The sequence below is a fragment of the Haplochromis burtoni genome, unplaced genomic scaffold (genome assembly GCF_018398535.1).
Source record: "Haplochromis burtoni strain Fernald_Lab_line unplaced genomic scaffold, NCSU_Asbu1 Contig_537, whole genome shotgun sequence".
Taxonomy (NCBI): domain Eukaryota; kingdom Metazoa; phylum Chordata; class Actinopteri; order Cichliformes; family Cichlidae; genus Haplochromis; species Haplochromis burtoni.
Genome location: NW_024582898.1, coordinates 176,597 through 190,068, shown reverse-complemented (window position 1 = coordinate 190,068; position 13,472 = coordinate 176,597). Strand labels below are relative to the sequence as shown.

Genomic DNA, 13,472 nt, shown 5'->3' with positions numbered 1-13,472 from the left:
TTGTTTGTTTGTTTTGTTTTGCTTTGCTTTTTAAAAACTTTTTTAATGGGGGATTGCAGCTTTTATATTGCCTGGTCCTATTGATCTGAAAATGTAAGACTGCTTCCATAGGCAGAAAAGGACAGAATGTAAGAATATTGCTTGAATTCTTGAATGTCATAAATCTGAAAGCTGTACTGTACTCTAAAGATAGTGTGACCAGGGCACAAACCCCATTTATAGAGACAAACTGGACTGCAACTGCTCATTAGACGATCTCTGTTTTTGCAGTAGCGATCGTCGTGCGCATGCGCGGCGTCAGTCTCCACTCTCTCTCCCTGCGCTGAGCGCTGACAGGCAGCAGGCTGGCCGGAGACCGTTGGTGCTGCTGCCGTTGTTGTTGTTGCTGCTTCCGCCGCCACCGGCTTCACTCCACGTTGTGAGCTTCCGTCCGGATACAAAGTGACGCCGGAGCGGGACTTACATTCAGTTAAAGGACAGAAACAACAGCAGCAAAGTGTTTTCGGAGGCTTTGGACTCGCTGACCGGCTGAGCTTTCTCCTCTCCCGTCCTCCTCCCGGTCGTCCGCGGACAGTGGTTTGAGGTAAGTGTCCGCTTTTTGTGACAGTTTTTGGGATGAGCGGTCGGCTGCTGCCCTGCGGGTGCCTGGTTTAACTTCAGACCGGCTTTAGCTCAGCTTCAGGACTCCGTGTTTTGTTTGAACCAACTGCTCGTTCACGAGACGGACAGTTTAACGGGAAGTTTTCCTCGCGCGTGGAGACCCGCGAACCGTCCTGAATGTGGCTTTTAAGAGAAAACAAACTGTCAGCACTCCTCTACAGGGTATAAACCCTCTCCTGTAGGTAGCGTGTGTACTACCTGCTAGTAAATGCCAAATGAAGTTTTCGCTGGCGTTCATTTGTGGCTCTGACCAGCGGAGAAAGAGCACCTGTTTGTTGGAGTATTTGAGGAGGACAGGTAGGCCCGCATAGCGCAGATGCACCTACACCCTGCATGATTTATCACACATTACCCTGCAGGTTTCCACTGAACAGCATCAGTACTTTGCAGCCTTGTTAATGCTGCATGTTTAGTCTGCTGCACTGCCTCATAGTAATGCTGTAAATATCAGGCACTCCATCTGCTAAAGGCTGAAATATGGATCTTTTGGACAAACAGCCTTAATATTCATGCTACTCTCAGAGGCGTGTCGGGGTGGGGAGTCATTGGGTGGTACTGGGCCCTCTTAGTGTAACAAACAAAAAACTCACATCAACAGGACAAACTAGGAAGTTTTCAGCAGGTGCGCATTTATTTACCACCCACATCAGAGGAGAAAACCTTTGCTTTCCACTGAATGTGCTTCCTTGTCAGGAGAACAGACTGTTACGTACATGTTGTAGCTGTGCAGTGTCACCAGGGGGCAGTGTCAGAAATGTGTGGACCAGGACTGTGGGCTACTCAAGCTTGTGTTTATGTGGTTGCTGTGTCTTTGTAGCTATTGCTGTTCAGTGCATGACTGTTTCTCAGTACCGAAGTACGCAAGTTTGTACTTGTGTACTTTGCTAGTACTTCCAGTACTTCCAGAGGACAAGTGGAATGGCAGTGTATCTGATCACATGACATCTCAGCTCAGCCCACCTCATCTCCATGTTTTTACTCCAATCCATCCATCCATCCATCCATCCATCCATCCATTCTCTTCCGCGTATCCTTTTTAGGGTAGCGGGAGGGCTGGAGCCTATTCCCCCCACCTTGGCTATGTTTTTACGCCCATTCCCCCTTAATTTCACGGATTAATATTTACGGTGGAAATTGCCCATGATACGCTTAATTACTAGATTTCTTTGAAGAAGAACAATAAGCATAAAAAAGCCATCAAGGTGAAATAATATAGAAAGATTTAGAAAATAGCTTAATTTAGAAAAATTGCAGTAAACACTTGTCGTTGGCTGTAGCTCAGGAGGTGAAGCAGGTCATCTACTAATCGCATGGTTGGTGGTTTGATCCCTGGTTACTCCAAGTTGGCGTGCCAAATATCCTTGGGTAGGATGCTAACCCAAAGTTGCTTTCCGATGCATCCATTGGAATGTGAATGTTAGATAGAAAGCACTCACTAAGAAAAAGCATAGAAGAAAGTGTGAATGGGTGAATGAGGTGACTGTTCTTTAGATCTTAAAACAAGACTAATATGATAGTAGTCAGCACCTCTAGATTTAAAATGTAATTTATATGGCACATGTATGCACATGTTACTGAAATGGGAAGTGGACTGGTTGTTATATGGCACTTTTCTACTCTGAGCACTCAGAGCAACCTCACTGCTTTTAGTCTTCATGATTATTATTATTAGTGATTCATATGATCTGTTTCACGCTGTTTATTGAACAAAGACAAACTGTTCAGATGCTAGAATGATTTCATTTTTATTCTAGTAGACTCTCACAACTTACAACAGACAGCTGGCGTTTAGAATAGAGTTGAGTAAATATTAAAAACATAATTTGATCATTTATGGTTTATCGTTTCATAGCTTGACATCTGTCTCCATGAACAGCATAAACATGCTGGCCCAGATGTTTCTGCTTCCAGAGAAAAGGCTCATACTTTCCTCCTGGATTAAAATATTTTTAATGTTCGTTTTAATTCAGGAAAAGCTGCCGTTACAATAAGTACAGCACATTTCTACTTTAGGGAACAAACCAATTTTCTCAGAAACAAGTAAAACACTGAAATAAACCAAACATCAACAGTTAGAAAGCATATGAGTGAATTATATCTAGTGTTTAACTTTCACTGAGTGGCGAAAGGGTTTTGAAAATGATGTGCCAGGACTCAGATTTTCTGCCAGGTATAATGATCCTTGAATGAGTGGTCAGCTGACAGCTAGTGGGGCAGCTGTCCATTAGACCAGCAAAAATGGATATCTACAAAAACATCGGAGCACTTTTGCAAGCAGGCAATGTCTTGCTGATAAATCAAACAGATATTTGAAGTTTACAAATCTGCATTTATGCCTAAAAACATTTTAAAAGTTTGTTTAATTCATCAAAGACAGTAATATTTTAAATTTTACTTAGTTTTGGCCGCTGTCCTCCGCTATTGCCGCTTTTGAGTTTCAGATGAAATGCATTCTGGGGTACTTGGCTGCACCAAGCACACACAAGTCATGATTAATGTACCCTCGATAGAGTGGGCGGAGCAAGAACACATCTGGGCATTTTCAGCAATTTTGAATTGGAACTGTACTGGGGTTGCTGTACTGGGGTTGCTACTTATTACATTTCATAAGTACAGAAGTACACACATGTGTGCATTTTGAAAAACGGCCCATACCCAAAATAAGATTTGTTCTAGGAGTGTGCGAAAGGGCTCCTTGTTCCGTCTTTTCACAATAAAAGTTCTTGTCATACACTGTGTGACTGGGCTGTGCCATTTCATGTCATCCATGTATAATTTTTTTGGAGTGATTTGAAAGTGGAATATTTCACAATATCATTGCTATCGCAATGCCATGTGTTTACATATCCAAGTGCACACAACAACAAGACAAGCCTCAGCAAGCCTCAGAGCTGGAGGCAAATCTCAGCCTCTGATAAAGATTTAGTACCTTCAGCAAACTCCACCAAAGCACAGTGCTTTGGAAGATATTCAAAAAACCGTTCTGCAGCCCAAAAGTAAACAATATGATGGAAATTACTGATATGGTTATGTGGTGGAAAAGCAGCGATTTAAGCAGCTGGTTACAAAGACTTGAACGAAAATAAAACATTCAAGGTAAAAAAACAAAAAACATTGTTTTATTTTGTGGCAGTGTTTTGCAGCGCTTCTCAAGTTATAAAGTTAAATTACTCTAGTTGTTGTTAGTGTTACAGTTATTTTATACTTAAAAGACTGCATAAAATTTCCTGGGAAAACATTCCTACTACTACCAGCGGTTTGGTCTATAAAATGACAAAGTGGCCTGTCCAACACAAGCATACAATGTACTATAGTGAGTTTTAAGGTAGGGCTGCTCGATTATGGCAAAAATGATAATCACGATTATTTTCACTGAAATTGAGATCTCGATTATTTGACGATATTTATTTAACAATAACAATGTATTGAATAATGGCTTTAAAGATTGTCATAAAATAATGTGCAAATACTGATAACAGTGCAAGTGTTTGCAATATAAAAAAATAAATGAAAAATGTAAACATTTATGTTTAGTGAACTTTGCAGTGTTGCTCTGTGGTGCAGCTATGACACCGTAGCAAAGTTTACACACTGTGTCTACTTGATCCACATCTGACTCCGCGAACCCGTAATGTTTCCACATCACTGAAGTTTTTTTTTGTTTGTTTGCTTGTTTGTTTTTTTTACCTCTCTTTTCAACCAACGGCAGTCACTCTCCTCTCCAAATAACTTCTGCTTAGCTTTCCAAGCTTCCCTCGGGTCCTCTTAATTGTTGTGACGCGTGTTCGAAATGCAGAGAGGTGCGCTCGATTTGCAACACGGAGCAGCGTGAGAGTAAAGCACGAGGGAGGTGATCGTTGAAAGCTCGTAATTTAGATTAAAATTCGATTAATTGAGCAACCCTATTTTAAGGTTTGAATAAAATATATGTAGGCAATGTGAAGATACATGGACATAAAATAAATCACCATAGTCCTGCTGCCATAAGAGTAAAAGCAACAAAGATCCTTCTCGTCTCAAAGGACTGATAATAATAAGTCAAATAATTTCATCATGGTTGTTGAGAATAAAGGCTCAGAGCTCTGCAGCCTCTGCAGCTGTAATGAGGATGTTCAGGTTACAAGGAGAAGGACTGGGTGAGACTACACTGGCTGTGTAATCATTGCCATCGCCTTGTGGTCATTTGAACACACCCTGGACCATGTTTGTTTAATGAGGAAAAGATTTGACATGCGGAAAAGAGTTCATGTAGCCATTGTTTTTGAAATGTCTCAGTTAGGGAACTTTAGTTTGTTTATATTTTATTTAAAACTGATTAAAAAAATCATTAAAACCACAGGCATTCCTTAGAGAAAATGTCCTCATTTTTTGAAAATCTGATGTGTCATGTTCAAATGCAAAATGAGAATTGAATCAGAATCAGAATGGGGGTTTATTGCCAGATGTTGAGGTTTACAACATTAGGAAATTGCTGCGGTGCTTCAGTGCAAACAATAAGAATTAAAGTGCTATGTAGAAAGAAAGATATGTGCATGAGATATACATGAGATATATACATGAGAATAAGACTTATGAGTGCTACGTAGAAAGATATATACATGAGTGCAGGTGGTGATCAGTGCCAAACATGAAATGATGCAGTGACACAGCGTAGGGTCATGTGTTAGTGGCGGGGACAGTCATGTGGTTATTGTTCATGTGTCCAACAGCAGAGGGGAAGAAACTGTTCTTATGGCGAGAGGTTCTGGTGCGAATGGACCGGAGCCTCCTGCCTGAGGGGAGCAGGTCAAACAGACTGTGTCCAGGGTGAGAAGGGTCAGCTGAGATCCGAGCTGCACGCCGCAGTGTCCTGGAGGTGTACAGGTCCTGCAGAGATGGGAGTCTGCAGCCAATCACCTTCTCAGCAGAGCGCACAACACGCTGCAGTCTCTGTTTGTCCCTGATAGTGGCTCCAGCGTACCACACGGTGATGGAGGAGGTGAGGATGGACTCGATGATTGCAGTGTAGAACTGCAGTCTTTTCCCTATTGCGCGTCCCGGTGATGGATGAGTGACTCGAGATTGCGTTAGAATTCTCATCTCCGTTGGCAGGTCTTCGCTCTCAGGAAGTACATCCTCTGCTGGGCTTTCTTGATGACGGAGGTGATGGTGGGCTCCCACTTCAGGTCCTGGGTGATGGTGGTACCCAGGAAGCGGAATGAGTCCACAGAGGTGATGGGGGTGTCAGTCAGGATGATGGGGGGGAGTGGGGCTATGTGCTTCCTGAAGTCCACAATAATCTCCACTGTCTTCTGGGCATTCAGCACCAGGTTGTTGTGGCTGCACCAGGCACCAGACGTTCAACCTCCCTCCTGTAGGCAGACTCATCCCCGTCCGAGATGAGCCCAATAACGGTGGTGTCATCTGCGAACTTGATTAGCTTGACAGACTGGTGGGTGGAGGTGCAGCAGTTGGTGTACAGGGAGAAGAGCAGAGGAGAAGAACACAGCCCTGAGGGGAGCCGGTGCTGATGGTCCGGGAGTCCGAGACATTCTTTCCCAGCCTCACATGCTGCTTCCTGTCCGTCAGGAAGTCGGTGATCCACCGGCAGATGGGATCAGGCACAATTCTTTCCTATTCAGACATTAATATTAATATGTACAATGTACCATTCATGCCTTGTAAATAATTCATTGTGTGTGTTAAATTGTGCCAGGCATCTTATAACTGTTTAATTATTAATTGGAGGATTAATTCTTCGCACTATAAATAGCTGCAGCTGTGATTGTTGGTGTGTAAAAATGGTTGACGTGCCCGGCGTTTTTGGCGAACCTTGCCGAGTGTTTACTAATGTTTCTTTCTTTACATCTGCCAAGGTATTTTTCCCTCCATTACTTTTTCCCCATTTAGAAGTTTTTGTTCTATTCACAACCTGAAAAACCATCAAAAAACTCACATTTCTTCTCTCCGCTTTCTGCTGGTCTTTGTTGGCATTTTTTTTAACTTCTGGGAAAAAAAAATATTTATAGGTGGAAATAATACAACTTCTCTCTCTGTGTGTGTGTGTGTGTGTGTGTGTGTGTGTGTGTGTGTGTGTGTCAGTCACACTACATGGCTATCTGCTGACTCCAAACACTGGCTCAGTCTGACTGGAAGAGACCTGGGCCATTTGCCAGTGATCATGTCTTAATCACATGTATAATTAGCCTGACAGTTGTTAAGTGTGTGCCCAATTTTAGACAGGATGCTACAAGATCATCATCAAAACAACAGATACCAGTATTGGGAGTATCTTTTGAATCTGCGAGGTTCAGTAGAGTTCTCAGGCAAACAATGCCAAGCAGCACCAAAGCTTTTGACAAAAGACGTTTCACACAAAAAAGAATTGAATAAGGATTTGGATTTACCATGGCAGTAGTTGAAGCTTTGTGACATTCAGGTGTGAAATTCATTTTAGTTAATTGGCTGCATACAGGCAGATATCAAGTAGGCTGAGCCGGTCAAACCTTTGGATAACAACTTTTATCTTTTTTTTTTTTTCTTTTTTTTTTTAAATGTTCATATTTCATGGGTTACTTGATGTTTTTTGTGTTAGTTACAGAAAAATACCAACTACTAAATACTAATACTAAAAATACTAACTGTTACTAATACTAATGTTTAGATTTGTATAGGGCTGAATGATAAACAAATTATAGCAGTACTAAAAATGCCCTTTGTTTAAAAAGAGTGTAAATCATTCAGAAATTAACTAAAACTATCAACAGAATGTGAAGATGGCATCTTATGCATTGTGCTGCTTTGATACTGGTTAAAGTTGAAATGGGGACCATTGCGAGAGGGGAGAAATTGAAACCTGGGGAACACAACAAGGTGGAGATAAAATGAGAAATCAAGACAAATCCAGTGTGTATTTATATCAGACATCACAACTTCTACTCTTCCCAGAAAGTTAGACAAATTGATTCATTGTATTAAAATGCTTAATGAATGAAACTGCACATTATATTTATATGTCTATGTAAACGGTGAAGTTCTAATCTGAATTTTAATCACATTCAGGGAATTTGTACAGTTTAGATTTGTGTCCAAGAAGAGACATTTAAACATTATTAAAACTGGTGTTGGCTCAAGGTTCGTGTAGAATTCATGTTATTATTGTAGACAGTTGACATATTGTGTTGGCTAGAAGAGCTGATATTCCATTTATCCAAGGTAGGGCCTGGCACTAGGAGACACAAGCTAGTGTCACAGACCCTGAGGCTTGTTCTCTTCCAGGTCTGAAAGAAGGGATCTTTTGATGTAAAGTGAATGTATTAACCAGTACACCAGGGAACCATCGCTTAATCAAACTGAGAAAAGTAAAGCAAAATAAAATATAAAAACACACCATATTTATATGCTAAAAATGGGTAATTGTAGCCTGTTCCTAGGTGGTTGCTAGGCAACATGATGGCATCATGATATCTGATATAGATGCAAACCTTCAGGTTCCTAAGGTGTACCTGGTACAGGTAATCAAACAAACCCACAGACAGAGTTGTGGTCACATAGAGCAGAGCAGCAGGCAACACAGCAGCAAAGAATCATACAGGAATCTTCCAAAACTCTGCCTTTAAACCTGAGAGAAATTATATTTTTATATTAGTGGTGATGGTATTTTTTTTGCTTTGTCACCCAACCCTTTTCTTATTTTACATCCACTAAGGAGGTTGACTTGGTTTGTCTGGATTTTTCAAAAATATCTGTATGTTAGCAAGAACACTTAAAGTTGTGGGTGGGTTATTTTGCCTGAGTTTGGGCTTTGCCCAACTTGTAAATTATTAACCTTTAGAGTCATGGACTCTTGATTCTTGGTACATTTGTCATCACATCTTCACAAATGCATATCAAATTAAGATAAGAAAAATTCAAAATTCAGAGTTCTTAAGAATTGCCCACACCCACCCAAGAAAATAATCCGAGACTGAAGTCATGCACTGTGTGGAGTGAATTTTTAGCTGTGGGGGAGGCTTGGAGTCTTGGACCGCTCTTATAACAAGTGAATCAGAGTCATTGGATTCAGAGGCCAAAAATAAGCCTTTTTACCAGATGTAGAAGAAACTTAAAAAACCCTCATGCCTAATCTATGTTAAATGATATTACTCTGTCACATGTCTGTGCCAGATTGAACCAGCTGATTATGACTTAACAGTCACTTCTGAAGCTGCTGCTGTTTTAAATGACAGTTTGAGGCTCAAATGAAAGCAAGTTGGTATGGAACAGCAACAGATCCTCTCCTCCTCAGGTTTTACTGCTTGAAAGGCAACGGGGAAGAGAAATTGGGATTTTCTGGTCCTTACCTCTGCTGTAATGGACAGTCAGCAGCTTAAAACATGGAAATATTAGTGTTTGGGAACAAAGAGGAGCTCTGTACTATTACTGCTCCCCTGCATTTGCATTCCATGCATTTGCCTGAACCTGATAAATACACACACACATGCGCACACGTCACAGGTTCAGGTTTCAGATGGGGGGGTTGTACTCGGTGAGCAGAGCACTGCTCGAAGCAACTGGCTTCTCCAATCCCAAGGAAGGTAAATAGAAACGGTAACCAGAGCCTAACCTTGGAGCTCAGCCTCCTTGGGATGGGGTGCAGCTAAAAGTGTTGACGAGGATGCAACACTGCTCTTGTAAATGAGGATCAAGTGTGTGTGTGATATTTTGATTTCAATTAGAGTTGTCCTGTGCTGTATGTAAGGAATACACAAACAGTGAATAGTAAGAGTTTATTTGAAGCTGTGGTGACCAGTGGTGCTGAGGTTGACTTCAGATCAGCACAAACTCATTGTGTCTGACATAAAAAAAACAAAACCATGCAGTGTTTAGTTTTCCACCATAAGTGTCATGAGCTTTAATTTTTTTTCCTTGATACTTTTATTAACTGAGAAGTTAACAGATTAGGATGGGACAAGTTGGTAACTGTTTTGAATGACTTCCTAGTTCTTATGCCAATCAAGAGAAGAGATGTTACGTCACTGATATTTTTGTTGCACATTATGTAGAATTGCTATTGTAGTAAATCAAAGGAAACCCATTGGCTTGGCTTCTCTGGCCTAACCACTCAGAAAAATCTCTGGACTCATCACTTAAAGCATTAAATAACAGAGAACATTATCTATTATTAAAACTTTTTTTTCTCAAATGTAGTACTGCCAGTAAATCTCTTACTTATGTAGTGGTGAATGACAGGCCATGATAACCTTGTTATGAAAAAGACTATAAAATGAACAATGATCCAGATTCATCTCGCTCAAATGAAATGAGGAATTCAGACTCCATGGGCGTAATCGATTGTTAAGGACAAAATACAGGTAAAAGTTAAAAATGCACGCCCTCCTTTTTTTTTTTTTTTTTACAAAGTCATCCAGTGGACGGGATTGGACGTTTTTGGTGGACTGCATGCTGGACATCCCAGCTGTGCAGCTGTCTAAAATCACTTCACGGTCTTTTCCCAACGTGTCGGTTGTGACATTAGCTCTGGAGCACCATCACATGGTATGGTGTTTTTTTTTTTGTTTGTTTGTTTGTTTTTTTAAGCTATCCCCAGCTGTTGTGGGTCACTTCAGGTTCTGCAGTACATGCAGGGGATGGCAGTGATGCTGTCCTTTTGATTTGCCCTCCCTGCAGTAGCACACAGTGTCTTTATAGCAGAGCTGCCTGCACTAAGTGAATATCTCAGGATGTTTTATATTCCCTGTTGATCTTCCATTTTCATGAATAACATATACTGAGCATGCCTTTATTTTTTTTAGCATTGAAAGGCTTTGAAAACACATTTAGATGATCGCGGGAAGCTAAAGCTCTCCATGGAAACCAGCCTCATGAAAGTATTTGCTGTTAGAAGATCTCAACCCAGACAGACCTGCCACACTTATTTAATAACTACATGTATGAATGAGAAATGGTGGATTAACTTGCTAAAAAATGTGGTGATTAGGCCAAAACCGCTATTAAGTATTCACTGGGAACTGTTGTATAATGACTAGCTTCAAGGTAGCATTGTTTTACTAATTCTTATAACTTTTTTAAGGCTGTAGTCGTTTATTTTATATTATTTAATATTGTACTACACTATATTTCATTCATCTCATTCTCTTTCTCTTGACAGTAATGTCTTTAAAGATAAGAAATGTGTTTTGGGGTCAACTTGAAAAGCAGATTCAAAATGTCAAAGTGAGATCAGAGGTTAAATGTGACATAATATTTGGATGCTAACTGTATGACATTTAGATTTCCCATATACCTTAGTCACCCTTTGTAAAAATACACAAAGAAATCTAGCAGTGAAGGTCATACTTTGCTTACATCTTGTGGGAATCTCACTGGTGCATATCAATAGTGAAATATCTCTGCATCTCTTTAAGCTACAAGCTTCTCGTTTTTGTTGAAGAGTGGGGGATTAATCCTTTTAACCTGAAAAATATGTTCATAAATTGACTGTGCATTATTGAGATGAGATTATACATTTTTCAACCAATAATGGTGATGTTTAAAACTCGCAGTCAAACAGTAAATTTAGAGTTTATCACAGAAATAGATTGTATTTTATGACAGTAAATAGCGGCAATAACAAGTTCCTCTTACTTTCTTCTCCAGTGGGGGAACTTCAACTCCACTGTTGGACTACAGAGCGGTAGTCCTTGTTCTTCTGTAGCCTCAGTGAGCTGCAGAGTTACAGAGCAGAAGAAGAATTGGCATCGCCAGCCACCATCAAGAGTTCATCAAACTGAGCTGAAAGACCACAACATCGTCGACCTGTCAGTATTCTGGACCATAAGTCCATGACTGAAAGGAATCTTACATATAAGATGCATCTGTGATGCTGCAGTTCAAGAAATATCTAATAATGAAAACATAATCAAAAATCAAACATAAATAATGGAGATGGGAGCAATAAGATTTGATGTTCTTTAATAATGCATTATTACAGTGGAGGCCACAGATTCAGCCTGTTTTTAGAGACGGATAACTCAATATTTGGGTAGTATGGCTTCTGTAATTCAAACTGTTTTTCTTTTCTTTTTTGTCCTGATATTTGTAAATTTGTCAGATCCGCACAAACCCATTTGTCCTTTTAAAGGACAGCCAATGCCTGAGATTAAGATTAAAACTTCATTTTCTTTATTTCTTATGACAGAGAAGCTTTGCAATGCTGGACACATGTAATCACATAAATTATGAATTGAAACTAACATTTAATGAAAATTACATCAGCATATTGTTCTCTCGACCTGCTGCCAGCATTGATCTTCAGACTCCGGTCTGCTCTCATGTATTGGCTGGTCTGCAGAGGCTTCTTGTTCTCTGTAACTGAACAGAGCTGTTGAGGTAAAACTGTGAAACCTGAGTAGAGACTTTCCTACCACCATCAGCTCCATCTTCTCTTATTTCAGCTCATCCTTCGCCCTCATTTCACCAAGCTAGAGAGCCCGGCTCATCCTGCATTACAAACCTCAGAAAGTAACCTTGCTTTAGAGCCCTGATGATGACAGAATCCAGTTGGAGCCGGCATCGCTTTGGTTTTGCTAGGGTGAAATGAATATCTCATCATCTGAGACATTTTTTTATTTTTTTTTAAAACTTTTTTCCAGAGTCCCTGAGGACATCTCTTCTCCCGAGCTGTTTGATGTGCTCTGAAAACAGAAACCCTGCAGCACTCTGGATGTTTGAATTGTGGTAGCTGCCAGTCAGTTTATTTCTGCCAGCACCAGAACTTGTTTACCAAACCCTGCATGGACTTTGATCACAGCCCTGTTAGCTTACATTTACACTCAATTCCTCAATGACATGCATCAAAAGCCAGACCTCTCTTGAAGTATTTCTTCATTTGCTATTTAACTATTTAATGTGTGTTGTGACTATGAACTTGTGTGGTGCTATTCAGCAGCTCACTGTGACTAAATTATGTCTGGTTGCTAATTTTATTTCTACTTTGCATGAGTGGCCAGTTTTCAAGTGGACAAGTCTCTTACTTTTATTTTGAAAGTTCCACTAACCAGCTAGCCCAAGCAGTACATCTCTGGAGTTGGAACAATTGGTGGTGGGCTATTTAATTGCTGGCTGGTATTTTGGCCTGAATTATAGTCAATATTTAACAGTTTAACTTTTTTAAAGTAGTGACTCGATGTCATAGCCTCTGAATAGCAATAAATGAATGTATAGATGGATGCTACCACCTGTGGAAAACCATTAAACCTGGAGCAGTAAAAGGTTGTGCAGCAGCAATAAAAATCAATGTTCCACCGAAAGTAGTGAAAAGGAAAAGATGGGCAGTAAAAAAAAAAGGTGAGGAAGGGCTGAACATATCAGATCTTTTAAAAAGGAAAAGAAAAAAGAAGGGCACTGGGAGATGATGCACCCAGATGTGCAAAACTGACATGTTTTCTACAGCACAAAGCAACTGGAAGCTGTGGATAAAGGGTGAAATGTTGAAGAGTTCAGACTTTTAAGTATAATACTTGTCAATCTTTTACAGAGAATTTTGTATGCGACATTTGTATGTGGCCAAATATCACAAATCTCTTTAATTTTTTCAAAGATGACTTGCCTATGAGAAATACAAAAATTCATTGTATCCATTGTCTTTTTATAGTGACAAAAACCCAAAGTCTTCCACCAATATTGACCTATAAATTAGCAATGATGATCTTAGAAATTACTTTTGTCCTGGCTCAGTGGCCAAGTTTCTGCCACAGAGGTAGCAAGTACTTCTGAAGGAAAGATAATGTACTCTGGTCAGACATGCTCCATCTCCACCAACTTGGACTCCAGCTGCTGACAGTACTGCTTGA

General features: G+C 40.2%; 1 protein-coding gene across 3 annotated transcripts in view; it reads left to right on the top strand.

The window, feature by feature from the left end:
- Positions 1–276: 276 nt before the first annotated feature.
- LOC102306077 (spermatid perinuclear RNA-binding protein) overlaps positions 277–13,472 on the top strand; it is a 94,484-nt gene continuing 81,288 nt past the window's right edge. The window contains exon 1 of one of the 3 annotated variants that reach the window (XM_042214238.1): positions 277–583. The gene's annotated coding sequence lies outside the window, so the exon portion shown is untranslated. The remainder of the gene's footprint in view (positions 584–13,472) is intronic. The other 2 variants (XM_042214239.1, XM_005947645.3) reach the window with 2 other exon arrangements.